The sequence below is a fragment of the Triticum urartu genome, chromosome 4 (genome assembly GCF_003073215.2).
Source record: "Triticum urartu cultivar G1812 chromosome 4, Tu2.1, whole genome shotgun sequence".
Classification (NCBI taxonomy): domain Eukaryota; kingdom Viridiplantae; phylum Streptophyta; class Magnoliopsida; order Poales; family Poaceae; genus Triticum; species Triticum urartu.
Genome location: NC_053025.1, coordinates 82,951,677 through 82,979,618, shown reverse-complemented (window position 1 = coordinate 82,979,618; position 27,942 = coordinate 82,951,677). Strand labels below are relative to the sequence as shown.

Genomic DNA, 27,942 nt, shown 5'->3' with positions numbered 1-27,942 from the left:
GCCCGGACTGACCGGCACCCCGCATATCCAGCCCAAATATAGGGCGGCTATGGGGCGGTCGGGGCGCGTCCGGGTGCGCCCGCCACATCAACTTGGCCCAGCCTGGCCCATGCATGCCCCACAAATATTGTCGTCCGAAAAACCCTAGACCACGGTCAATCCGAACTCCACTTCACTCCCCTCTCCGTCCACTCCACTTCCGATCCCCTCCAAAGGCATCCGATGGCCGGCGACCGAAGCAGCGCTTCCTTCGGTGGGGACTCCAGCTCCGACGATGACTGGTCTAGCCTGCTGCGCAAAGCGGACCCCGGCGATGTGGAGGAGGTCTCCCTCCGCATTGCATTGAGGCATTCAGTCGTCGACCAAGGCAGTTCCGGCAGCTGCGGATCCACTTTATCAGCACCCGGCACCCATCAACGCAGCACCGGCAACGTCGCCGGCCCTTCCCGCTCGGCGCGCAGCTCCGCCCACTCCGCTCTACTCCTCCAAGTACGCCGCTGAAGGATATATGCCCTAGCTAGAGGCAATAATAAAGTTGTTATTTATATTTCCTTATATCGTGATAAATGTTTATTATTCATGCTAGAATTGTATTAACCGGAAACTTAGTACATGTGTGAATACATAGACAAACAGAGTGTCACTAGTTTGCCTCTACTTGACTAGCTCGTTGAATCAATGATGGTTATGTTTCCTAACCATAGACATGAGTTGTCATTTGATTAACGGGATCACATCATTAGAGAATGATGTGATTGACTTGACCCTTCCGTTAGCTTAGCACGATGATCGTTTAGTTTGTTGCTATTGCTTTCTCCATAACTATACATGTTCCTATGACTATGAGATCATGCAACTCCCGAATACCGGAGGAACACTTTGTGTGCTACCAAACGTCACAACGTAACTGGGTGATTATAAAGGTGCTCTATAGGTGTCTCCGATGGTGTTTGTTGAGTTGGCATGGAACAAGATTAGGATTTGTCACTCCGATTGTCGGAGAGGTATCTCTCGGCCCTCTCGGTAATGTACATCACAATAAGCCTTGCAAGCAATGTAGCTAATGAGTTAGTTATAGGATGTAGCATTACGGAACGTGTAAAGAGACTTGCCAGTAATGAGATTGAACTAGGTATTGAGATACCGACGATGGAATCTCGGGCAAGTAACATACCGATGACAAAGGGAACAACGTATGTTGTTATGCGGTTCGACCGATAAAGATCTTTGTAGAATATGTAGGAGCCAATATGGGCGTCAAGGTTCCGCTATTCGTTATTGATCAGAGAGGTATCTCGGTCATTTCTACATAGTTCTCGAACCCGTAGGGTCCACACACTTAACGTTCGTTGATGATATAGTACTATATGAGTTATGTATGTTGATGACCGAATGTTGTTCAGAGTCCGGGATGAGATCACGGACATGACGAGGAACTCCAGAATGATCTGGAGATAAAGATTGATATATGGGATAATAATGTTTGGTCTCTGGAAGGTTTACGGAATTCACCAGAAGGGGTTTCGGATGTTTCCCAAAATGTTTGGGTACGAGAACACTTTATTTGGGCCAAAGGGGAAAACCCACAAGGTTTTTGGAAAGCGCAAAAGGAAGTTTTGCGGAGTCCAGGGGCCAGACGCCAGGGTCCCTGGCGTCTGGGTGCAGGCGCCGGGAACCCTGGCGTTTGGCCCTGGAGTCCGAGAAGGACCCTTTCCTTTCGGGTGAAACCGACTTTGTGGAGGCTTTTACTCCAAGTTTCGACCCCAAGGCTCAACATATAAATAGAGGGGCATGGCTAGCACCCAAGACACATCAAGAAACACCAAGCCGTGTGCCGGCAACCCCGTCCCCTCTAGTTTATCCTCCGTCATAGTTTTCGTAGTGCTTAGGTGAAGCCCTGCGAAGATTGTTCTTCACCAACACCGTCACCATGCCGTCGTGCTACCGGAACTCATCTACTACTTCGACCGTCTTGCTGGATCAAGAAGGAGAGGACGTCATCGAGCTGAACGTGTGCTGAACGCGGAGGTGCCGTACGTTCGGTACTTGATCGGGACGGATCGTGAAGGTGTACGACTACATCAACCGTGTTGATAAAACACTTCTGCTTACGGTCTACGAAGGTACGTAGACGATACTCTTCCCTCTCGTTGCTATGCATCACCATGATCTTGCGTGTGCATAGGAAAAATTTGAAATTACTGCGTTACCCAACAGTGGCATCCGAGCCAGGTTTATGCGTAGATGTTATATGCACGAGTAGAACACAAAGGAGTTATGGGCATGGGTATATACATATTGCTTGTCGTCACTAGTTGATTCTTGATTCAGCAGCATTGTTGGATGAAGCCGCTCAGACCGACATTACGCGTACGCTTACGCGAGACTGGTTCTACCGACGTGCTTGGCACACAGGTGGCTGGTGGGTGTCAGTTTCTCCAACTTTAGTTGAATCGGATTCAATGAACAGGGTTCTTTCTGAAGATCAAAAGCAATCACTATACCGCATTGTGGTTTTTGATGAGTAGGTAAGAACGGTTCTTGCTCAGCCCGTAGCAGCCACATAAAACTTGCAACAACAAAGTAGTGGACGTCTAACTTGTTTTTGCAGGGCATGTTGTGATGTGATATGGTCAAGACATGATGCTAAATTTTATTGTTTGAAATGATCATGTTTTGTAACACAGTTATCGGCAACTGGCAGGAGCCATATGGTTGTCGGTTTATTGTATGAAATACAATCGCCATGTAATTGCTTTACTTTATCACTAAACGTTAGCGATAGTCATAGAAGAAATAGTTGGCGAGACGACAATGATGCTTCGATGGAGATCAAGGTGTCAAGCCGGTGACGATTGTGATCATGACGGTGCTTTGGAGATGGAGATCAAATGCACAAGATGATGATTGATAACCCACAAGTATAGGGGATCGCAACAGTTTTCGATAAGTAAGAGTGTCGAACCCAACGAGGAGCTAAAGGCAGAACAAATATTCCCTCAAGTTCTATCAACCACCGATACAACTCTACGCACGCTTGACGTTCGCTTTACCTAGAACAAGTATGAAACTAGAAGTATTTTGTAGGTGTTGTTTGGATAGGTTTGCAAGATAATAATGAGCAAGTAAATAATAGGGGCTGTTTAGATAAAGAAACAATAAAGTAAATATAGAGAGTGTGGAAAAGTGGTGGTAGGAGTTGCGAAATTGCCCCTAAGCAATTGACTACTTTACTAGACGATAGCAAGTATTATGTGGGAGAGGCCACTGCTAGCATGTCATCCCTGACTTGGAATTCTATGCACTTATGATTGGAACTATTAGCAAGCATCCGCAACTACTAATGTTCATTAAGGTAAAACCCAACCATAGCATTAAGATATATTGGTCCCCCTTCAATCCCGTATGCATCAATTTCTATGCTAGGTTGAAGCTTCTGTCACTCTTGCCCTCCAATACATAGTCATATCAACATACAACTAACCCTAGGGTGTGATCCACGCGCGCAATCATATGATGGGCACCAAAGGACAGCAACTGTAACGCCCTCGATGCGGCTATATCTCCCACATGTTGAACCACGACTTAGAGGCATAACCGCATTGAAAGCAATGTCGCAAGTGAGGTAAACTTCACACAACCCATGTAATACATAAGGGAAAGAGATACATAGTTGGCTTACAATCGCCACTTCACACAATTACATGAATAAAGCATTACAACATCCAGATACAATCAAGGTCTGACTACGGAACCAAAATAAAAGAAGACTACCCCGACTGCTACATAGATCCCCGATCATCCTGACTGGGCTCCACTACTGATCAACTGGAAACGGAACAACACAAAGAACGAGATCTTCATCGAGCTCCTCCTTGAGCTTGGGTGCGTCATCTGCACGGTTCAACGGCACCTGCAAACTGGTTTTGCAAGTATCTGTGAGTCACGGGGACTCAGCAATCTCACACCCTCGCGATCAAGACTATTTAAGCTTATAAGAAGGGTAAAAGGTATGAGGTGGAGCTGCAGCAAGCGACTAGCATATATGGTGGCTAACATACGCAAATGAGAGCGAGAAGAGAAGGCAACGCACGTTTGAGAAACTGTGATCAAGAAGAGATCCTAGAACAACCTACGTCAAGCATATCTCCAACACCGTGTTCACTTCCCGGACTCCGCCGAGAAGAGACCATCACGGTTACACACGCGGTTGATGCATTTTAATTAAGGTCAACTTCAGGTTTTCTACAACCAGACATTAATAAATTCCCATCTGCCCATAACCACGGGCACGGCTTTCGAAAGTTCAAATCCCTGCAGGGGTGTCCCAACTTAGCCCATCACAAGCTCTCACGGTCAACAAAGGATATTCCTTCTCCCAAGACAATCCGATCAGGCTCGGCATCCAGGTTACAAGACATCCTCGACAATGGTAAAACAAGTCCAGAAAAGCCACCCAGATGTGCCGACAAATCCCGATAGGAGCTGCACATATCTCGTTCTCAGGGCACACCGGATTGTCCAAGGTTCCGGTAGGCCAGCCCAGAGTTGCCCCTGGTGGCCACCGGCAGCTGATAGGTTGGACCAACACTCAGAGGAGCACTGGCCCGGGGGTTTAAATAAAGATGACCCTTGAGTCTGCAGAACCCAAGGGAAAGAAAAGGCTAGGTGGCGAATGGTAAAACCAATGTTGGGCCTTGCTGGAGGAGTTTTATTCAAGGCGAACTGTCAATGGGTTCCCATTATAACCCAACCGCGTAAGGAACGCAAAATCCGGGAACATAACACCGATATGACGGAAACTAGGGCGGCAAGAGTAGAACAAAACACCAGACATAAGGCAGAGCCTTTCACCCTTTACCAAGTATATAGATGCATTAATTAAATAAGAGATATTGTGATATCCCAACAAAATATCCATGTTCCTACATGGAACAAACTCCAATCTTCACGTGCAACTAACAACGCTATAAGAGGGGCTGAGCAAAGCGGTAACATAGCCAAACAACGGTTTGCTAGGACAAGGTGGGTTAGAGGCTTGGTTCAACAATATGGGAGGCATGATAAGCAAGTGGTAGGTATCGCAGCATAGGCATAGCAAAAAAAGCGAGGCAACTAGCAAGCAAAGATAGAAGTGATTTCGAGGGTATGGTCATCTTGCCTGAAATCCCGCAAGGAAGAAGAACAAGTCCATGAAGAAGACAAACGGACGTAGTTGAAAGGGTCCTCACAAACGCGACTTATCGGAACCAACCCGAAGAAGCAACACCGGAAAGAAGCACACAACATAGTAAACAACCAACACACGAACATGGTATGATATGCAAGATGCGGTATGCGGTGCATATGCATGATTTGCAAAAGAATGATTGAACCTGGCCTCAACTTGGGAATCCAAGAGTGCCACTAGAAAGGTGATATGATTTTGGTTGAAATCGATATAAGTATCACCGGAATCGGATGCACGGTTTGGAAATGGCAAGCAAAACAAATATGGTGAAAATAACACGTCTGGAATTTAATCATCAGGAAGCAATCTTCGGAGCATGAAAACTATATGCTACAGGAACTTAACATGGCAAAGAAAGGCATGGCATGAAGCTACTCAAAGCACTTAACAGAAGTCCCTTAGTGACATTGAGCCAAAAGGGATCATAAAATACAATTGCAAGCATGTGAACATGGCAAAAACATAAACAGATTCAGACTTAGTGAAAAACTGGAGCATGCAAAACAGTTAACGAGTAGGCATGTGTACGAACTCGGTGCACTCACTACAGAGCATGGCATGACAAACTAAGCATACACCCATTAAGAATACATGGCATAGAAGCTAGACATGGCAAGAACAACATCATAGCTTGCACGGATCAATAGCAACATCCTCGGCAAAATCGCTAAACATGTCAACAATCTGCCAGGATTTACTTTATAGCAAAAGTAGAGCTCGATTGACTCAAGATAAGGTGCTCCATAATTGCAAAAAAAGACATGGATGGGTAGAGCACCACAATGTTAACAAAACATCGCTACTGATCATCCTCAAAAGAGGCACGGATCACTAGGAAACAACATGAACATATCGCATAACGACAAAATCAGGACAAGGACTTAGTGAAATTCTAAGTCCCTGAAATCAGCATTACCGATTACGCTACTTTGCAAGCTTGTGCTAGTCACCACATAGATCACAAAAATACATGGAAATCACCTCTGTAAAGATGGCATGGCATTTAACAAAACACATGTAGAGCTCAAGATCATATCATGCACACATTAATCATGGCAAAAATGACAAAATGCCATTTGCTGAAACAGATCTGACAAATTACTCACATAGCCCTCTTCCAAGAGCATTTCGGGCATTAAGATGATCTCAAATGAAAATGATGCAATGAGATGAAATGATATACTCGTCGAGGCGAACATTTTGATATGCTACACGCACGAATCGGAGCTACGGATACAGAGCTATAATGCGATGAAGATTGCATAAAAAACATATCAGATCTGGGGACTTAGTCATATTTCACCTCTCGAAAAGTCAACGGGACGAGGATATCCGGGACGGAAGGATCCGGGGACGAGGGCGCGCGGCGTTTGGTTCAACTCCCGGTGGATCTCATCCACCGGAGTAGATCCGGTCGGGATGGGCTCCGGCGAGGAAAAACCGGCGAGCTCCGGCGACGTATGCCGGCGCGGTTGCCGGAGCACGCAGCGGCGAGGGGAGGCGGCCGGGAGGCGCGACGAAGGCGGCTAGTAGCACGGTGGAGCGGCGGAGCACGCCAGGCGGCGTGGCAGAGCAAGCGACGGCGGCGGCGAGTCGGCGTGGTCGCCGGCGATGCGAAGGGCGTCCGGCGCGGCGGAGCGGGACGTCGGCGGCGAGGAGAGGCAGGCGGGGTGCGGCGGCTCGGAGGCGGCCGGGCGCGCGGGCGGCAGAGGAAGTCGAGCGGGGCGGCGTGGCGGAGGTCGCCGGCGACGGAGACGGCGAGCGGCGCACGGGGCGGCGCTAGGGTTCCAGCGACGGAGACGGGGCGCTGAGGCGCGGGCCGAAACGGGCGAACGACGGCGGCGGCGCGGGCTCGCGCGGGCTCGCGCGGGCCCGCGATGGGCTCCGCGGGCTGGCGCGGTGGAGACTGCGGCGGAGGATAGGTGGTAGCTGCGGATAGTGCGCGGGAGGCGGCGGACGTGTCCGGCCACCGGGCGGACATGTCCGGCGGCGCGGGGACGATGTATCTAGGGTTTCGTCCGCGAAAATGGACGGGGATGGCATATTTATAGGTAGAGGGAGCTAGGAGAGTCCAAATGAGGTGCGGTTTTCGGCCACGCGATCGTGATCGAACGACCGAGATGATGGAGAGGTCTTAGGTGGGTTTTGGGCCACTTTGGAGAGGTGTTGGGCTGCAACACACACGAGGCCTTTTCGGTTCCTTAGTTAACTGTTGGAGTATCAAACGAAGTCCAAATGGCACGAAACTTGACAGGCGGTCTACCGGTAGTAAACCAAGGCCGCATGGCAAGTCTCGGTCCAATCCGAAAACGTTTAACACCCGCACACGAAAAAAGGTAGAAAGGGGCACCGGGTGACATAGGAGCGCCGGATTACAAAACGGACAACGGGGAAAATGCTCGGATGCATGAGACGAACATGTATGCAAATGAAATGCACATGATGACATGATATGCAATGCATGATACGCAAGCAATGACTAGGAAACAACAACGAATACTGGAGGACACCTGGCACATCGGTCTCGGGGCGTTACAACACTCCACCACTACGAGAGGATATCGTCCCAAGATCTAGAATGGCACCGGAGGGGAAAACGGAATAGAAAGAGCAGAGGTAAAACTAAGTTGCTTCTTTGACAAACGAGTGAAACCACGAACCTTGCGAGGTTGAGCAAAATTTAAGGAAAGAAAGCAACGGATATGAACGAAGTTGAAAACACTCCGTTAAGACAGAGGAAAAGAAAGAACTGATTCGGGTAGCACTCCGGTTGAAAAGTGATATGCAACTTGATAAGATGAAAGAATTTGAGCAGAGGACACAACGCTTCGGTTAAATGGATAAACCAAGAAAAGAACACGATCCTGACAAAACAAGAAGATGGGTTGAAGAGAGCAACATCACAATGCCTCCGGAACAAAAGTAAGAATGGAATGGAATGAACGAAGGGAAACACGATCTTGAGAGAGCACGCTTACAACAAATGCTAGAACGGAGTTGTTGGAAAAACCAACAAAGAAAAGAATAATCTTATTGTGGGCTTATGGAAGACAACTCAAAATTATGAGGTGAAATTCTGCCACTCACGGAAAAGATTTGATTGGATTGATATCAACAAGGAGACGAGAAACTTATTCACCGGGAGGATAAATGAAGAACTTGGGTCATTTATTGTCACCATTAATAGCAACAATCCTTAGGGAAAGCTTTAGGTGAAACATGACACAAGATAACTCCAATGAAGAGGGTGATGGATTTAAGATATCTCATTCTTAACAACATGTGAATCATGGAACATGAACTCAAATTATCAAGAATGACATAATACCACCTCTAATGATACGGAAGAACGAATTGCACTCCGGATTGCAAGAAGAAGAAAGCTTGAACTCCTCTGAAAATAATCTTGATGAATGTTTCGAGAACGGATTAAGTCCTTTATGGACCATCATGCAGAAACTTCATGAAGAACTCCGGTAAACAAAAGAATAACGAAAATAAAAAAGAAGTTGGAAACACAAGGTGAATACTTGCAATGATTTAGATGGATCTCCGTGATAATTAGAGCTTGGAACTCCGGGGAAGAAAGACGAGCACTTGAAACCAAGAATTTAATCATCGTGAACAAACTCCAGAAGAAAAGATTAACATATGGATGAAACAAGAATAAGAATTACATTATGCTTAACCTTCACCAAATTAAATTGATGACAAGCAACGGATTTGACATACTACTTATTCTCGTTGAAAAGGATTAAGATAGATATAGCGCAAACTTGAAGAGGCCTTCAATGATCCACCGGTAGGATTGGAAAGAACGAATGAATTGATATGATAAACGAAGGAAGAGAATCCTGAATGAACCACCGTAAGAATTAAAATGGCCGAAGAAAAGATAAAGGAACACCGGGAAGAATTATGAAATGAACGAAGATACTTGAGAGAATTTAGATACAAGAAGATGAATAGTTCATGAACTGATTAGAGAATACTTGACTGATGCACCGGTAAGATTTGGAGAACAATAGCTGAAATCTGAAAATGAATAATTCTGAGATGATGGCCTTCAGAGAATCAAACTGACAGAATCTTGAATTGCTCCGGATAGGTGAAAGAATTCTGACAATCGAAAACAATTATGAGAGGATGGGCTCAAACTAGAATCACGAATCTCTGGGAGAACGTATAAGAAATGGAGGTAAAACTCTTCTTCGGTCTTCAAAATCTGAGAATGACGATGAGAAACACCACCAAATTGTTGAGATACTCCGGGATGAAGAATGGAAAGGTTGATCCAACGATGATAAGAAATTGAGAGATCTTGGAGAAATACATCTGACTGATGAAAACTTCATTCTTACGTCAAACTTCGAAATGAAATTGAGGTTACCTCCAGGAAACTAAGAAGAGTCAGGTAAGATCCTGGGAAAAATCTGTGGGTTAGGGCTCACTGAAAAGATACATCGTTGAACGATTTCTTGAAAAGGAGATTGCACCGATTGAATTAAATGGCTTGAATAAGATAACAACCTCAAAATAACTTGAACGGATTAGGAATGAAAACACGAATCTTCGATATATCTTGAGCACTCCGGAACAAATGAATAGCGAGAGGTGAATGATTAAGAGGTGCATCGGTATGAGAAGGCATTTGAAACGAGGAAAAATATATGATCAACACCGAAAGCTTGGATTGAAACCACCGGAGAAGAATTAGAATGGGTAAAGATGTACTTGAGGTTCCGTTAGGATCTTCATGAAAATCACCGGGTAAGAACATTGACGGAAAAGAATGGAGAGACTTCACAAGAATAAAATGGATACTTGATTAAAAAATCTGAATCCTTGAAAAAAAAGGGGGGGGGGGGGGGGGGAAAAAACAAAGGCAACTTGGAGACGGATGAAACAAACACCGTTGAGAATAACTGATAATTGATCTTGCGGATGTTGAAATGATCGGATCCCCTTGAAGAGAAAACACGCCAGTTGAAAAGGTTTGACATGACAATCTCGATTATCAAGAAGGATTAGTATTCGCATCGGAGTATGAGAACACCATTTGGGGAAGGTATGGAATCAACACTTTACTTCGAAGCAACTCGAATACCACAACTCAAAGCAAAACAAAGGATTGGCTTGCAGAATAAGCCGGAACAAACATATGATAGAGATTTCGTCTGAAGTTTTCATGGTGGGGCCTACACGGGCTCGATCGTACAGCACCATCATGTACAAGGCAGTGCACATGACATACGAAGCGTCCCCGAGTCAGCATAGCCAAGGACTCTTTAAGACACAATGAGACCACTGTAAAACCAACCGTGGATAGGCGGACCACTAGACGTCGAACCCCAATTTCATATCATACATCTGATGGAAAGATATCCTAAGAGCTACTTGAATTCCCACTTATAAACTCCCGAAATTTTCCGGTTATGCAATCAGGTGTTGGGGATACAGGGGAAGCATAATATCTCACCCAAAACTAGCAAATCCTACATCCAGCTATATCCATCCTTCAACACATAACCAAGAAACCTTCGAAAATCGTCTACCTCAACCTTCGAAAAGCATCCGTTATACAAGTTATGGCAATACTCCTGAACTCCCGCCCCAGTACTGGGTGGCGTCGAGGTTATCTCACCAACAACTGCATAAAAGAGATTTTCGATGTCGGTGAAACTAAACTCAGGTATTCCAGAACACCAACGATAAAATTGTGATGACAACACCTCGGAGCTCAACTCCCCGGGACACTGCCACAACCCCTAAATGACAGGTGGCACCAAGAACAATGTTCTCGTCACAAAACCATTGGAACGATTCCAAGATACCCGCGTGATCCTAAAATTTTTTTAGTGAAATTTGAGAAGAGAAGAGTCAAAACTATACGTCAGGATGCCTCACCAGAGCGACGAAGGAACTGAGGAGTAAAAAGAATTCCTAACTCTCCGATATATATAATTCCTAAATGACTCAAAATATTTTTTTCTAGACTCAACAACGCCAACTATTCGATCAAGCAGGGGGCTCCTGAGGTCGGGGAAGGCTCTGATACCAACTTGTAATGCCCTCGATGTGGCTATATCTCCCACGTGTCGAAGCACGACTTAGAGGCATAACCGCATTGAAAGCAATGTCGCAAATGAGGTAATCTTCACACAACCCATGTAATACATAAGGGAAAGAGATACATAGTTGGCTTACAATCGCCACTTCACACAATTACATGAATAAAGCATTACAACATCCAGATACAATCAAGGTCCGACTACGGAACCAAAATAAAAGAAGACTACCCTAACTGCTACATTGATACCCGGCCGTCCCGACTGCGCTCCCCTAATGATCAACTGGAAACGGAACAACACAAAGAACGAGATCTTCATCAAGCTCCTCCTTGAGCTTGGGTGCGTCATCTGCACGGTTCAACGGCACCTACAAACTGGTTTTGGAAGTATCTGTGAGTCACGGGAACTCAGCAATCTCACACCCTCGCGATCAAGACTATTTAAGCTTATAGGAAGGGTAAAAGGTATGAGGTGGAGCTGCAGCAAGCCACTAGCATATATGGTGGCTAACATACGCAAATGAGAGCGAGAAGAGAAGGCAAAGCACGTTCGAGAAACTATGATCAAGAAGTGATCCTAGAACAACCTACGTCAAGCATAACTCCAACACCGTGTTCACTTCCTGGACTCCGCCGAGAAGAAACCATCACGGTTACACACGTGGTTGATGCATTTTAATTAAGGTCAACTTTAGGTTTTCTACAACCGGACATTAACAAATTTCCATCTGCCCATAACCACGGGCACGGCTTTTGAAAGTTCAAATCCCTGCAGGGGTGTCCCAACTTAGCCCATCACAAGCTCTGACGGTCAACGAAGGATATTCCTTCCCCCAAGACAATCCGATCAGGCTCGGCATCCAGGTTACAAGACATCCTCGACAATGGTAAAACAAGTCCAGCAAAGCCACCCAGATGTGCCGACAAATCCCGATAGGAGCTGCACATATCTCGTTCTCAGGGCACACCGGATTGTCCAAGGTTCCGGTAGGCCAGCCCAGAGTTGCCCCTGGTGGCCACCGGCAGCTGACAGGTTGGACCAACACTCAAGAGGAGCACTGGCCCGAGGGTTTAAATAAAGATGACCCTTGAGTCTGCAGAACCCAAGGGAAAGAAAAGGCTAGGTGGCGAATGGTAAAACCAATGTTGGGCCTTGCTGGAGGAGTTTTATTCAAGGCGAACTGTCAAGGGGTTCCCATTACAACCCAACCGCGTAAGGAACGCAAAATCCGGGAACATAACACCGATATGACGGAAACTAGGGCGGCAAGAGTAGAACAAAACACCAGGCATAAGGCCGAGCCTTCCACCCTTTACCAAGTATATAGATGCATTAATTAAATAAGATATATTGTGATATCCCAACAAAATATCCATGTTCCAACATGGAACAAACTCCAATCTTCACCTGCAACTAACAACGCTATAAGAGGGGCTGAGCAAAGCGGTAACATAGCCAAACAACGATTTGCTAGGACAAGGTGGGTTAGAGGCTTGGTTCAACAATATGGGAGGCATGATAAGCAAGTGGTAGGTATCGCAGCATAGGCATAGCAAAAAAAGCGAGCAACTAGCAAGCAAAGATAGAAGTGATTTCGAGGGTATGGTCATCTTGCCTGAAATCCCACAAGGAAGAAGAACAAGTCCATGAAGAAGAAAAACGGACGTAGTTGAACGGGTCCTCACAAACGCGACTTATCGGAACCAACCCGAAGAAGCAACACCGGAAAGAAGCACACAACATAGTAAACAACCAACACACGAACATGGTATGATATGCGAGATGCGGTATGCGGTGCATATGCATGATTTGCAAAAGAATGATTGAACCTGGCCTCAACTTGGGAATCCAAGAGTGCCACTAGAAAGGTGATATGATTTTGGTTGAAATCGATATAAGTATCACCGGAATCGGATGCACGGTTTGGAAATGGCAAGCAAAACAAATATGGCACCGGTCTGCGATAAACAGCAAGTAGCCTGCTAAATGCATCAAGACAAATATGCTACAGCACTCAAACATGACAACAAAATACATGGCAGGGATCCACTCATGATGCCTGACAAAAGATGAACACTGAGCTACGACTAATTCACTCATTAACAGGCTCAAATAAGCATGGCAAAAGTGCAAATGATAACAGGTTTCAGACTTAGTGAAAATAACACGTCTGGAATTTAACATCAGGAAGCAATCTTCGGAGCATGAAAACTATATGCTACAGGAACTTAACATGGCAAAGAAAGGCATGGCATGAAGCTACTCAAAGCACTTAACAAAAGTCCCTTAGTGACATTGAGCCAAAAGGGATCATAAAATACAATTGCAAGCATGTGAACATGGCAAAAACATAAACAGATTCAGACTTAGTGAAAAACTGGAGCATGCAAAACAGTTAACGAGTAGGCATGTTTACGAACTCGATGCACTCACTACAGAGCATGGCATGACAAACTAAGCATACACCCATTAAGAATACATGGCATAGAAGCTAGACATGGCAAGAACAACATCATAGCTTGCACGGATCAATAGCAACATCCTCGGCAAAATCGCTAAACATGTCAACAATCTGCCAGGATTAACTTTATAGCAAAAGTAGAGCTCGATTGACTCAAGATAAGGTGCTCCATAATTGCAAAAAAAGACATGGATGGGTAGAGCACCACAATGTTAACAAAACATTACTACTGATCATCCTCAAAAGAGGCACGGATCACTAGGAAACAACATGAACATATCGCATAACGACAAAATCAGGACAAGGACTTAGTGAGATTCTAAGTCCCTTATATCAGCATTACCGATTACGCTACTTTGCAAGCTTGTGCTAGTCACCACATAGATCACAAAAATACATGGCAAGCACCTATGTAAAGATGGATGGCATTTAAAAAAACACATGTAGAGCTCAAGATCATATCATGCACACATTAATCATGGCAAAAAAGATAAAATGCCATTTGCTGAAACAGATCTGACAAATTACTCACATAGCCCTCTTCCAATAGCATTTCGGGCATCAATATGAGCTCAAATGAAAATTATGCAATGAGATTAAATGATGTACTCGTCGAGGCGAACATTTTGATATGCTACACGCACGAATCGGAGCTACAGATGCAGAGCTATAATGCGGTGAATATTGCATAAAAAACATAGCAGATTTCGGGACTTAGTCATATTTCACCTCTCGAAAAGTCAACGGGACGAGGATATCCGAGACGGAGGGATCCGGGGACGAGGGCGCGCGGCGTTTGGTTCAACTCCTGGTGGATCTCATCCACCGGAGCAGATCCGGCCGGGACGGGCTCCGGCGAGGAAAAACCGGCGAGCTCCGGTGACGTACGCCGGCGCGGTTGCCGGAGCACGCAGCGGCGAGGGGAGGCGGCCGGGAGGCGCGACGAAGGCGGCGAGCGGCGTGGTGGAGCGGCGATGAGGCGGCGGAGCACGTTGGGTGGCGCGGCAAAGCAAGCGACGGCGGCGGCGAGTCGACGAGGTCGCCGGCGATGCGAAGGGCGTTCGACGTGGCGGAGCGGGACGTCGGCGGCGAGGAGAGGCAGGCGGGGCGCGGCGGCTCGGAGGCGACCAGGCGCGCGGGCGGCAGAGGAAGTCGAGCGGGGCGACGTGGCGGAGGTCGCCGGCGACGGAGATGGCGAGCGGCACACGGGGCGGCGCTAGGGTTCCGGCAACGGAGACGGGGCGCTGAGGCGTGGGCCGAAATGGGCGGACGACGGCGGTGGCGCGGGCTCCCGCGGGCCCGCGATGGGCTCCGCGGGCCGGCGTGGTGGAGACGGCGGCGGAGGACAGGTGGCAGCTGCGGATAGGGTGCTGGAGACGGCGGACATGTCCGGCCACCGGGCGGACATGTCCGGCGGCGTAGGGACGATGGATCTAGGGTTTCGTCCGCGAAAATGGACGGAGATGGCATATTTATAGGTAGAGGGAGCTAGGAGAGTCCAAATGAGGTGCGGTTTTCGGCCACGTGATCGTGATCGAACGACCGAGATGATGGAGAGGTCTTAGGTGGGGTTTGGGCCACTTTGGAGAGGTGTTGGGCTGCAACACACATGAGGCCTTTTCGGTTCCTCGGTTAACCGTTGGAGTATCAAACGAAGTCCAAATGGCACGAAACTTGACAGGCGGTCTACCGGTAGTAAACCAAGGCCACATGGCAAGTCTCGGTCCAATCCAAAAACGTTTAACACCCATGCACGAAAAGAGGTGGAAAGGGGCACCGGCTGACATAGGAGCGTCGGATTACAAAACGGACAATGGGGAAAATGCTCGGATGCATGAGACGAACATGTATGCAAATGAAATGCACATGATGACATGATATGCAATGCATGACACGCAAGCAATGACAAGGCAACAATAGCGAATACTGGAGGACAACTAGCACATCGGTCTCGGGGCGTTACAACAACATAACCACAAGCAAATTAAATCAATCATAGCAATTCATCAACCACCGATAGGACAATGAAAATCTACTCAGACATCATAGGATGGCAACACATCATTGGATAATAATACGAAGCATAAAGCACCATGTTCAAGTAGAGGGTTCAGAGGGTTGCGGGAGAGTGGACCGCTGTAGATAGAGGGGGAAGGTGCTGGAGATGTTGGTGAAGATGGCGGAGGTGTTGGTGTAGATCGCGGTGATGATGATGGCCCCTGGTGGCACTCCGGTGCCACCGGAAGCGAGGGGGAGAGAGCCCCCTCCTTCTTCTTCCTTGACCTCTTCCCTAGATGGGAGAAGGGTTTCCCCGCTGGTCCATGGCCTCCATGGCATGGGAGGGGCGAGAGCCCCTTCGAGATTGGATATGTCTCTCTGTCTCTCTCTGTTTCTGCGTTCTCATATTCTTCCCTTTCACCGTTTCTTATATTTTCGGAGATCCGTAACTCCGATTGGGCTGAAATTTTAACACGATCTCTATCCGGATATTAGCTTTCTTGCGGTGAAAGAAGGGCACCAACCGCCTTACGGGTGGCCCATGAGGGTCAGGGCGTGCCCACGGGGGGCAAGCACGCCCCCTGCCTAGTGGCCACCTCGGGCATCGTCCGGCGTGGATTTTTCTTCCCAAAAATCATATATATTCCAAAAAATCTCCGTTAGTTTTTATCCCGTTTGGACTCCATTTGATATGGATATTCTGCGAAACAAAAAACATGCAACAAACAGGAACTAGCACTGGGCACTGGATCAATATGTTAGTCCAAAAAATAGTATAAAAAGTTGCCAAAAGTATATGAAAGTTGTAGAATATTGGCTTGGAACTATCAAGAATTATAGATACGACGGAGACGTATCAACATCCCCAAACTTAATTCCTGCTCGTCCTCGAGTAGGTAAATGATAAAAAAGATAATTTTTGATGTGGAATGCTACCTAGCATAATCATGATCACATATCTAATCATGGCATGAATATTAAGATATGAGTGATTCAAAGCAATAGTCTATCATTTGACATAAAACAATAATACTTCAAGCCCACTAATAAAGCAATCATGTCTTTTCAAAATAACAAGGCCAAAGAAAGTTATCCCTACAAAATCATATAGTCTGGCTATGCACCATCTTCACCACACGAAATATTCACATCATGCACAACCCCGATGACAAGCCAAGCAATTGTTTCATACTTTTGATGTTCTCAAACCTTTTCAACTTTCACGCAATACATGAGCGTGAGTCATGGACATAGCACTATAGGTGGAATAGAATGGTGGTTGTGGAGAAGACAAAAAGGAGAAGATAGTCTCACATCAACTAGGCGTATCAACGGGCTATGGAGATGCCCATCAATAAATATCAATGTGAGTGAGTAGGGATTGCCATGCAACGGATGCACTAGAGCTATAAGTGTATGAAAGCTCCAACTGAAACTAAGTGGGTGTGCATCCAACTTGCTTGCTCATGAAGACCTCGGGAATTTGAGGAAGCCCATCATCGGAATATACAAGCCAAGTTCTATAATGAAAATTCCCACTAGTATATGAAAGTGATAACTCAAGAGACTCTCTATATGAAGAACATGGTGCTACTTTGAAGCACAAGTGTGGAAAAAGGATAGTAGCACCGCCCCTTCTCTCTTTTTCTCTCATTTTTTATTTTTTTGGTGGGCTTCTTTGGCCTCTTTTTTTATTTGGGCTTCTTTGGCCTCTTTTATTTTTTTGTAAAGTCCGGAGTCTCCTCCCGACTTCTGGGGGAATCATAGTCTCCATCATCCTTTCCTCACTGGGGCAATGCTCTAATAATGATAATCATCACACTTTTATTTACTTACAACTCAATATTACAACTCAATGTCTAGAATAAAGTATGACTCTATATGGATGCCTCCGGTGGCGTACCGGGATGTCCAATGATCTAGCGTAGCAATGACATCAAAAAATGGACAAGCCATGAAAACGTCATGCTAGCTATCTTACGATCATGCAAAGCAATATGACAATGAATGCTCAAGTCATGTATATGATGATGATGGAAGTTGCATGGAAATATATCTCGGAATGGCTATGGAAATGCCATGATAGGTTGGTATGGTGGCTGTTTTGAGGAAGGTATATGGTGGGTTTATGTTACCGACAAAAGTTGCGCGATACTAGAGAGGCTAGCAATGGTGGAGGGTGAGAGTGCGTATAATCCATGGACTCAACATTAGTCATAAAGAACTCACATACTTATTGCAAAAATCTATTAGTCATCGAAACAAAGTACTACGCTCATGCTCCTAGGGGGATATATTGGTAGGAAAAGACCATCGCTCGTTCCCGACCACCACTCATAAGGAATACAATCAATAAATAAATCATGCTCCGACTTCGTTACATAACGGTTCACCATACGTGCATGCTACGGGAATCACAAACCTGAACACAAGTATTTCTACAATCCACAACTACCCACTAGCATGACTCTAATATCACCATCTTTATATCGCAAAACTATTGCAAGGAATCAAACGTATCATATTCAGTGGTCTACAAGTTTTATGTAGGATTTTATGACTACCCATGTGAATGACCAATTCCTGTCATCTCTCTAAATAGATATAAGTGAAGCAAGAGAGTTTAATTCTTTCTACAAAAGGTATGCCCACGCTCTAACAAATATAAGTGAAGCAAAAGAGCATTCTACAAATGGCGGTTTTCTATGTAAAGAGAAACAGGCAATCCGAGCTTCAAATGATATAAGTGAAGCACATGAAGCATTCTATAAAGCCATACTGAAAAGATATAAGTGAAGTGCATAGAGCATTCTATAAATCAACCAAGGACTATCTCATACCAGCATGGTGCATAAAAGAAAAATGAAAACTAAAAGCAAAAGACGCTCCAAGATTGCACATATCGCATGAACGAAACGAATCCGAAAACATACCGATACTTGTTGAAGAAAGAGGGGATGCCTTCCGGGGCATCCCCAAGCTTAGACGCTTGAGTCTCCTTGAATATTTACTTGGGGTGCCTCGGGAATCCCCAAGCTTGAGCTCTTGCCTCTCTTCCTTCTTCTCACATCGAGACCTTCTCGATCATCAAACACTTCATCCACACAAAACTTCAACAGAAAACTCGGCAAGATCCGTTAGTATAATAAAGAAAATCACTACTATAAGTACTATTGCAAACCAATTCATATTTTGTTTTTGCATTGTGTCTACTGTAGTATAACTTTTTCATGGCTTAATCCACTAATATAAATTGATAGTTTCATCAAAACAAGCAAACTATGCATCAAAAACAGAATCTGTCTACAACAGAACAGTCTGTAATAATCTGAACATTCACCATACTTATGATACTTGAAAAATTCTACCAAAATTAAGAAAAATAAACAATTTGTATAGGAAGACAGTGCAAAAAGAATCAGAACCATTTAATGTTCCAGAAAAAAATATATAATCGCGCACTACAGCCAAAGTTTATGTCCTGCACCGTACAAACCATCAAGCAAATGTAAACATCCTAAAGGCAAACCTTGGCACATTATTTTTATAATACAATGGAATTGTACAAGGGGATAATTATTTTTATTTAAAAGTTTTTGTAATCAAGATTCACAAAGTTTCCATGAGCATGAACAAAGTTCAAGGCTAGCTCCCACTTCAACAATGCTTGTCTTTCTCACTTTCGCTTTCCTTTTTGAAAAATTTTTGGGTTCCCCTCTTTATTTTTGTTGTTTTTAAACTATATGAAAGCACTAAACAGAAATAAATGACTCTCTAAAACTTCCGGGTTGTCTCCGTGGCAGCGCTTTCTTTAAAGCCATTAAGCTATGCATATAGTGCTCAAGTAATGGATCCACCCGGATCCCAAGGTATATCAAAGCCAATTTTAATTAACAATGATTTGTAATTTAGTGGTAAGCACAAGGTAACATATATCATGTAATGAAGAAGTCTAACTCTCTTCCTATGCATCGGCATGGCATAAAAGAACAATTCATGCACATAAAGTAAAGGCCAATGCATAGTATAAACAGTTTCTTGCAATTTTATCATATTGGAAACATAGAGAGGTGGAGATATAGTTCCTCTCTCATAATAATTGCAAGTAGAAGCAGCAAGCACATGCATATTAGATTCATCAAAATCATCATGTGCAATGGTAAAAGGCAACCCATCAATATATTCCTTAATAAGAGCAAACTTCTCCGATATAGTGTAGTTTGGAGAATTCAAAAAGATAATTGGACTATCATGCGTGGGTGCAATAGCAACAATTTCATGATTAACATAAGGAACTATAGCAAGTTCATCTCCATAAGCATAATTCATATTGGCATCTTGGCCACAAGCATAGCAAGCATCATCAAAAAGGGATATTTCAAAAGAATCAACGGGATCATAACAATCATCATAGCAATCATCCTTCGGTAAGCACGAAGGGAAATTAAACAATGTATGAGTTGAAGAGTTACTCTCATTAGAAGGTGGGCACGGGTAGCTAATCCGCTCTTCCTCCTTTTTTTCTTCACTCCCCTCCTCATCTTTTTCATCCAATGAGCTCACAGTTTCATCAATTTCTTCTTTCATAGACTCCTGCAAAATATTAGTCTCTTCTTGGACAGGGAGACTTTATCAATAAGCGCATTAATATAGGAATTATATTCATAATTATCATAGCAATATTTTAAGATAGCTAAATTTTCAGGCCTATAAACATCATCATAAGCTTCATGCTTTTCAAACAAAGATTCAATTTCATAAGCACCCTTAAAAGCGACAAATTCTTCTATTTGTTCCACATCATAGTAATCATATATACCATTAGCATAATAAGAAGCTAAGGTTTCATTATCATTAAATTCACATGAAAAGGGAAGGTGTGGAGCCTTCACCTTAGAGCAACAAGTATAATCATATCTCAAGCATAGTTGCCTAGCGTACCAATTCAATATATGAATTTGATCCCATAATAGTTTCCCTTTTTGTGTCAAGCGGTAATCCCTAAAGTATTCACGTTGATCCAACATTACTCCCATTACATAATTGAATGGGGTTTTCTCAGGATTATTAAAGTAGTACATAATATTTTTCACAAAACCAGCATCGAGGGTTTTAGGAGGTTCCCCATCTCCATGAGTAGCAAGTACACCTAATTTTTTTTGGTATTTCGTGTTCCATATCCATAACTAAAGATAAATAACAACTAATAACAGCAAACAAAAATTACTTAGTGATAAAGCAAACAAGCACACACGAGAATATTCACCCCACGCTATTGCTCCCCGGCAACGGTGCCAGAAAAAGGTCTTGATAACCCACAAGTATAGGGATCGCAACAGTTTTCAATAAGTAAGAGTGTCGAACCCAACGCGGAGCTAAAGGCAGAACAAATATTCCCTCAAGTTCTATCGACCACCGATACAACTCTACGCACGCTTGACGTTCGCTTTACCTAGAACAAGTATGAAACTAGAAGTATTTTGTAGGTGTTGTTGGATAGGTTTGCAAGATAATAAAGAGCAAGTAAATAAAAAGTAGGGGCTGTTTAGATAAAGAAACAATAAAGTAAATATAGCGAGTGTGGAAAAGTGGTGGCAGGAGTTGCGAAATTTCCCCTAAGCAATTGACTACCTTACTAGACGATAGCAAGTATTATGTGGGAGAGGCCACTGCTAGCATGTCATCCCTGACTTGGAATTCTATGCACTTATGATTGGAACTATTAGCAAGCATCCGCAACCACTAATGTTCATTAAGGTAAAACCCAACCATAGCATTAAGATGTATTGGTCCCCCTTCAATCCAGTATGCATCAATTTCTATGCTAGGTTGAAGCTTGTGTCGCTCTTGCCCTCCAATACATAGTCCTATCAACATACAACTAACCCTAGGGTGTGATCCACGCGCGCAATCATATGATGGGCACCAAAGTACAGCAACATAACCACAAGCAAATTAAATCAATCATAGCAATTCATCAACCACCGATAGGACAATGAAAATCTACTCAGACATCATAGGATGGCAACACATCATTGGATAATAATACGAAGCATAAAGCACCATGTTCAAGTAGAGGGTTCAGAGGGTTGCGGGAGAGTGGACCGCTGTAGATAGAGGGGGAAGGTGCTGGAGATGTTGGTGAAGATGGCGGAGGTGTTGGTGTAGATCGCGGTGATGATGATGGCCCCTGGTGGCACTCCGGTGCCACCGGAAGCGAGGGGGAGAGAGCCCCCTCCTTCTTCTTCCTTGACCTCTTCCCTAGATGGGAGAAGGGTTTCCCCGCTGGTCCATGGCCTCCATGGCATGGGAGGGGCGAGAGCCCCTTCGAGATTGGATATGTCTCTCTGTCTCTCTCTGTTTCTGCGTTCTCATATTCTTCCCTTTCACCGTTTCTTATATTTTCGGAGATCCGTAACTCCGATTGGGCTGAAATTTTAACACGATCTCTATCCGGATATTAGCTTTCTTGCGGTGAAAGAAGGGCACCAACCGCCTTACGGGTGGCCCATGAGGGTCAGGGCGTGCCCACGGGGGGCAAGCACGCCCCCTGCCTAGTGGCCACCTCGGGCATCGTCCGGCGTGGATTTTTCTTCCCAAAAATCATATATATTCCAAAAAATCTCCGTTAGTTTTTATCCCGTTTGGACTCCATTTGATATGGATATTCTGCGAAACAAAAAACATGCAACAAACAGGAACTAGCACTGGGCACTGGATCAATATGTTAGTCCAAAAAATAGTATAAAAAGTTGCCAAAAGTATATGAAAGTTGTAGAATATTGGCTTGGAACTATCAAGAATTATAGATACGACGGAGACGTATCAACATCCCCAAACTTAATTCCTGCTCGTCCTCGAGTAGGTAAATGATAAAAAAGATAATTTTTGATGTGGAATGCTACAAGATGATCTCTCACTAAATTTCAAGGTATAAGTGTTCTCCCTGAGTATGCACCGTTGCTACAGTTCGTCGTGTCGAGGCACCACGTGATGATCGAGTGTGATAATCTCTACGTTCACATACAATGGGTGCAAGCCAGTTTTGCACACGCGGAATGCTCGGGTTAAACTTGACGAGCCTAGAATATGCAGATATGGCCTCGGAACACTGGAGACCGAAAGGTCGAGCATGAATCATATTGTAGATATGATCAACATAATGATGTTCACCATTGAAAACTACTCCATCTCACGTGATGATCGGACATGGTTTAGTTGATATGGATCACGTGATCACTTAAATGATTAGAGAGATGTCTATCTAAGTGGGAGTTCTTAAGTAATTTGATTAATTGAACTTTAATTTATCATGAACTTAGTACCTGATAGTATTTTGCATGCCTATGTTGTTGTAGATAGATGGCCCGTGCTGTTGTTCCATTGAAGTTTAATGCGTTCCTAGAGAAAGCTAAGTTGAAAGATGATGGTAGTAACTACACGGACTGGATCCGTAACTTAAGGATTATCCTCATTGCTGCATAGAAGAATTTCGTTCTGGAAGCACCGCTAGGTGACAAACCCGCTGCAGGAGCGACGCCAGATGTTATGCACACCTGGCAGAGCAAAGCTGATGACTACTCGATAGTTCAGTGTGCCATGCTTTACGGCTTAGAACCGGGACTTCAACGATGTTTTGAACGTCATGGAGCATATGAGATGTTTCAGGAGTTGAAGTTAATATTTCAAACAAATGCCCGGATTGAGAGATATGAAGTCTCCAATAAGTTCTACAGCTGCAAGATGGAGGAGAATAGTTCTGTCAGTGAACATATACTCAAAATGTCTGGGTACCACAACCACTTGACTCAACTGGGAGTTAATCTTCCTGATGATAGTGTTATTGACAGAGTTCTTCAGTCATTGCCACCAAGCTACAAGAGCTTCGCGATGAACTATAATATGCAAGGGATGGATAAGACGATTCATGTGCTCTTCACAATCCTAAAAGCTGCGGAGGTAGAAATCAAGAAGGAGCATCAAGTGTTGATGGTCAACAAGACCACCAGTTTCAAGAAAAAGAGTAAAGGAAAGAAGTAGAACTTCAAAAAGAACAGCAAGCCAGTTGCTGCTCAAGTGAAAAACCCAAGTCTGGACCTAAGCCTGAGACTGAGTGTTTCTACTACAAAGGAACTGGTCACTGGAAGCAAAACTGCCCCAAGTATTTGGCGGAGAAGGATGGCAAAGTGAAATGTATATTTGATATACATGTTATTGATCTGTACCTTACTAATGCTCGTAGTAGTGCCTGGGTATTTGATACTGGTTCAGTTGCTAATATCTGCAACTCAAAACAGGGGCTACGGATTAAGCGAAGATTCGCTAAGGACGAGGTGACGATGCGCGTGGGAAATGGTTCCAAAGCCGATGTGATCGTCGTCGTCACGCTACCTCTACATCTACCTTCGGGATTAGTTTTAGACCTAAATAATTGTTATTTAGTGCCAGCGTTGAGCATGAACATTGTATCTGGATCTTGTTTGATGCGAGACGGTTATTCATTTAAATCAGAGAATAATGGTTGTTCTATTTATCTCTACTATTAAAGGGGGATCGAACGTCGTGATGGTTCGACCTCCTTCGATACCTGTCGGGGATATACCCCGCGGTATGACCCGGCCGGGCTTGGCGTTTTCATTGGTAACCCACCGGAGTGGCGACTCATGGATGGCCCTAAGGCGGGTCAGATAGAAGACTAGGCCCAAGGCCCAGAAGGCCGGCTCATGTTATGGTGGGCCGGTTTACGAGGAAAGGCATAAGGAGTTTTCCCTTAAGGGGCAGAGTAGGATTCCACTTGTAATAGACTAGTCCTAATCCTAATAGGACTCCACATGTAACCCACCCCTTTAACTTATATAAGAAGGGGCAGGGCTCCTCAAAGAGGGACAAGCAACAAGAAACAATATCTAGGGCTAGACACAAAGGGGAGCCGGCTTATGCGGCGACTCCCTCATGAGCATAATGAGACCTAGCCACAAACATCATGTAGGGCTATTCCGGATGATGTTTCCCGGGGCCCGAAGCTGTCTAAATCCTCGTCTTGTGTGATGATCCGCCTCGCATCTCTCGTCCCGACCAACCCCTCTTAAACTACCACATAGATGCGTTGGCCTCGCGACTAAGTCCTTACACTAGGACATCTACCGTGACAATTCCACGACAGTTGGCGCCCACCATGGGTCCTGCGCACAGTGGTGTTGTGTTCTTGAAGGGATCTTATTTAGGGTTTGAGAAGTTCGCAATTTTCCGGCTCAACAAAAACCGGTGTGGAAAAATTCACATTAACAATGAGTTCAACAGTCAAGATTGACGAAGTGTTCTTGCGGCGGCGGATATGAGATTGAGATTGTTTAGGGGTTACAGATCGTGCAGCCGCCTCATGCGTCGTGGAGATTCCGCTGAGTCTGAGTTACGGCCGTCAATCAAATCTATTGTTTATTCCAACTACTCCCGTCAAGATTAATCAAGAAGAGGTAATAGCACCCCAGGTACCCTAACTTGCACACAATGTGATGATTTAGTCCCAAACTTGCAAAACTTGACTCCACCATACCCCAACTTGCATTTAGTTCTAGGCCAATCACAGCTCGCCAATTGGCTGCCAGGTGGCTGGACTGGTCAGCGCATGCAGTTTTCCACAGAACCCCCTGCCGTTTCCTTTTATCAACGGACGGACGAGATGACAAGGGGTGAGAAATTTTTGCCGCGCTCGATCTCGGGTTTTCACTCTCTCTCGTCTGGCTAGCCGTGACATCTTGGAACAATTTTCATCTCGACTGTCGAGCTCTTCTCTGATCGTGAAACATGTCGCGTTCGAACGGGATGGGAGATTTGGCGCCATCATGGTTCGGTCGGTCATGGGCTCATCCCCATCCTAGACGCCCTGGACACAACCGCGTTGCGCGCCTGTGAGTCGCACACCTGCGTGCTGAACTTGCACCGGTACCTCGACCGCTAGCCCGCCGGGGCGGCCGCGTCTGGGCTGCCGCTGCCTTGCGACGCCGCGCCACCGCCGTCGATCTTCTTGATCGCCCTTCGCATGCTGGAGCACTCCCTCTCCAGGCCCTGCACCCGGCTCCTCATGCCGTCCATGTCCACCCGCAGCGTCTGGCTCTCCTGCACCGTCGTCCGCCACGCCTCGCTCGGGCCAGCGGCGTGACGCACCGCCGCTACGGATGAGGATTCGGATGCCGCGCTCGCGGGGAAGCCGTGGACGCCAGCAGCGTGCCCGTGATGGCGCGCCGGAGCAGCAGCTGCTCGAAGAAGAGCACCTGCAGCACCGCGCGCAGCGGGAGCCGCTCGTTCTGCGCCGCGTGCGTGCACGCCTCCACCGTCAGCTTCCTGCAGTCCACCACGCCGCACACCCTGTCCCGCTCCTCCGCCGTCAGCCGCGGATGCGCCTGCGCATGCATGCACCAGTCACGAGCCATGGAGTCGGCAACAAACTGCTACTCGACAAACATGCATTCTTCCTTGACTTGTCAGAAGCAGTCAATGACAAATCGGGGAATGTACGTACCTTGAGGTAGATGTCGACGGCGCGGTAGACGCCATCGTCGTAGATGTGTGCGTGGTCCGGCATTGCCAGCGCGAGCTCGCAGAACTTGGTTGGCTTCAGGTTGGCGTCGGACGCTACCTCTGCCAGGTAGTTGTCCACCAGCTTGCCCACCTGCACCATTGCCACGGCCGACGGACGCGACGCCGTCGTCCTCGCCACCGCTTCCTCCTCAGTGATTGCAGCTGACGACGACGCCTCGTCCTCGCCCACCTCCTCCTCGGCCTGGAAGTTCCTGACCACCCGCTCGACGTAGTCCATGTCGTAGAGCGTCTCCGCGGCGCCGGAGTAGCTCGGGATGAGCACGTCCTCCACCGTTGCCTGTTCCATATGCGTCGCGGCCTTCCGCTCGATCGCCAAGCGCGCAGGATGTGCGCCGTGCGCAGCAGCGCGAACAGGAACTTCGCGGTCACCACGCTCCCCGAGCCCTTGTCCGCGGGGAGGCTCGCGACCACCGCCTCCAGGAGGTCTCTCTGCTCCACCTCCGACGAGACCGGCGCGGACGCGCGACGCCACCTCATGGACCTCGACAGCCCCGGGAGGGTGGACTTGGCGTAGGACACGAGGCAACCCTCCAAAGCCTCCGTCCTCACGTCCTTGCGCGCGGCCATGGCCGCCATTACCCGCTTGTACATGTGCAGGCCGAGCACGGCCAGGTCGCCGAACCAGGAGCGCGACGTCGCCGACGAGCGCGCGGCGATGGCGTCCACGCAGCGGGCGACAATGCCGAGCTCCTCGGCGTGCGGCAGCAGCTCCTCGCAGGACTTGAGCGCCTTGGTGGCCTCGCCGGGGTGGCGGAGCACGGATTGCGAGAGGTAGGCCTCGGCACGCGCGGCCAGGTTGTCCTCGGAGTGCTCCTCCGTCATCTCCAGGTACTCGGCCGCGCACCGCAGTGGGGCGACGTTCCAGGGCGTGAGCTCGACGCGGACGCCGTAGCAGAACTTGGTCGCCGCCTCGAAGGTGCCCGGCCCGCCGGGAAAGTCCGGGAAGGTGATGCGGTACGACTTGCCGTCATGCATCCTAATATGCTGCTGCTCCTCGTCCCCGTCCTCCTCCTCTGCGTCCTCAATCTCTGTTTCCGCCGCAGCATGCTCTTCGACATTGCCTTCAGAACTCCCATGCCCACGCCGCCGCTGGCCCGCTGGACGCTGCTCGTCCTGCTCGGCAAGCATGCGGCCGATCTTGCGGCTCTTGGACATGAGCGGGAACTGCGCGCGCAAGCACCAACTTCTCAGCGGAATTTCGTCGAGCACATATTTAATTCAGGTGTGCTATACTGCGGGTTGATTCAGGGAAAGAGCAGAGGGTTTTGTGCAAAGTGCGCGCGTTGACCGGTCCAGCCACCTGGCAGCCAATTGGCGAGTTATGATTGACCTGTGACTAAATCATCACATGAAGTGCAAGTTGAGGTATGGTTTGGTCAAGTTTTACAAATTTGAGACTAAATCATCACATTGTGTGCAAGTTAGGATACCTCGAGTGCTATTACCTCAATCAACAAGTACTACTTGAGTACTACTATTCATTAAGAAGACACGCGGCCGATCGAATCCACACGCGTACAGTCAAGCACAAAATCGGAGATCAACCATGACTGGGATGGATTGGTCAAACCGGCCGCGACTTG

The 27,942-nt window shown here is 46.4% G+C and overlaps 1 pseudogene; it reads right to left on the bottom strand.

Moving 5' to 3' along the window:
- Nucleotides 1-24,765: 24,765 nt before the first annotated feature.
- LOC125554623 lies at nucleotides 24,766-27,571 on the bottom strand (annotated as a pseudogene).
- Nucleotides 27,572-27,942: the final 371 nt, after the last annotated feature.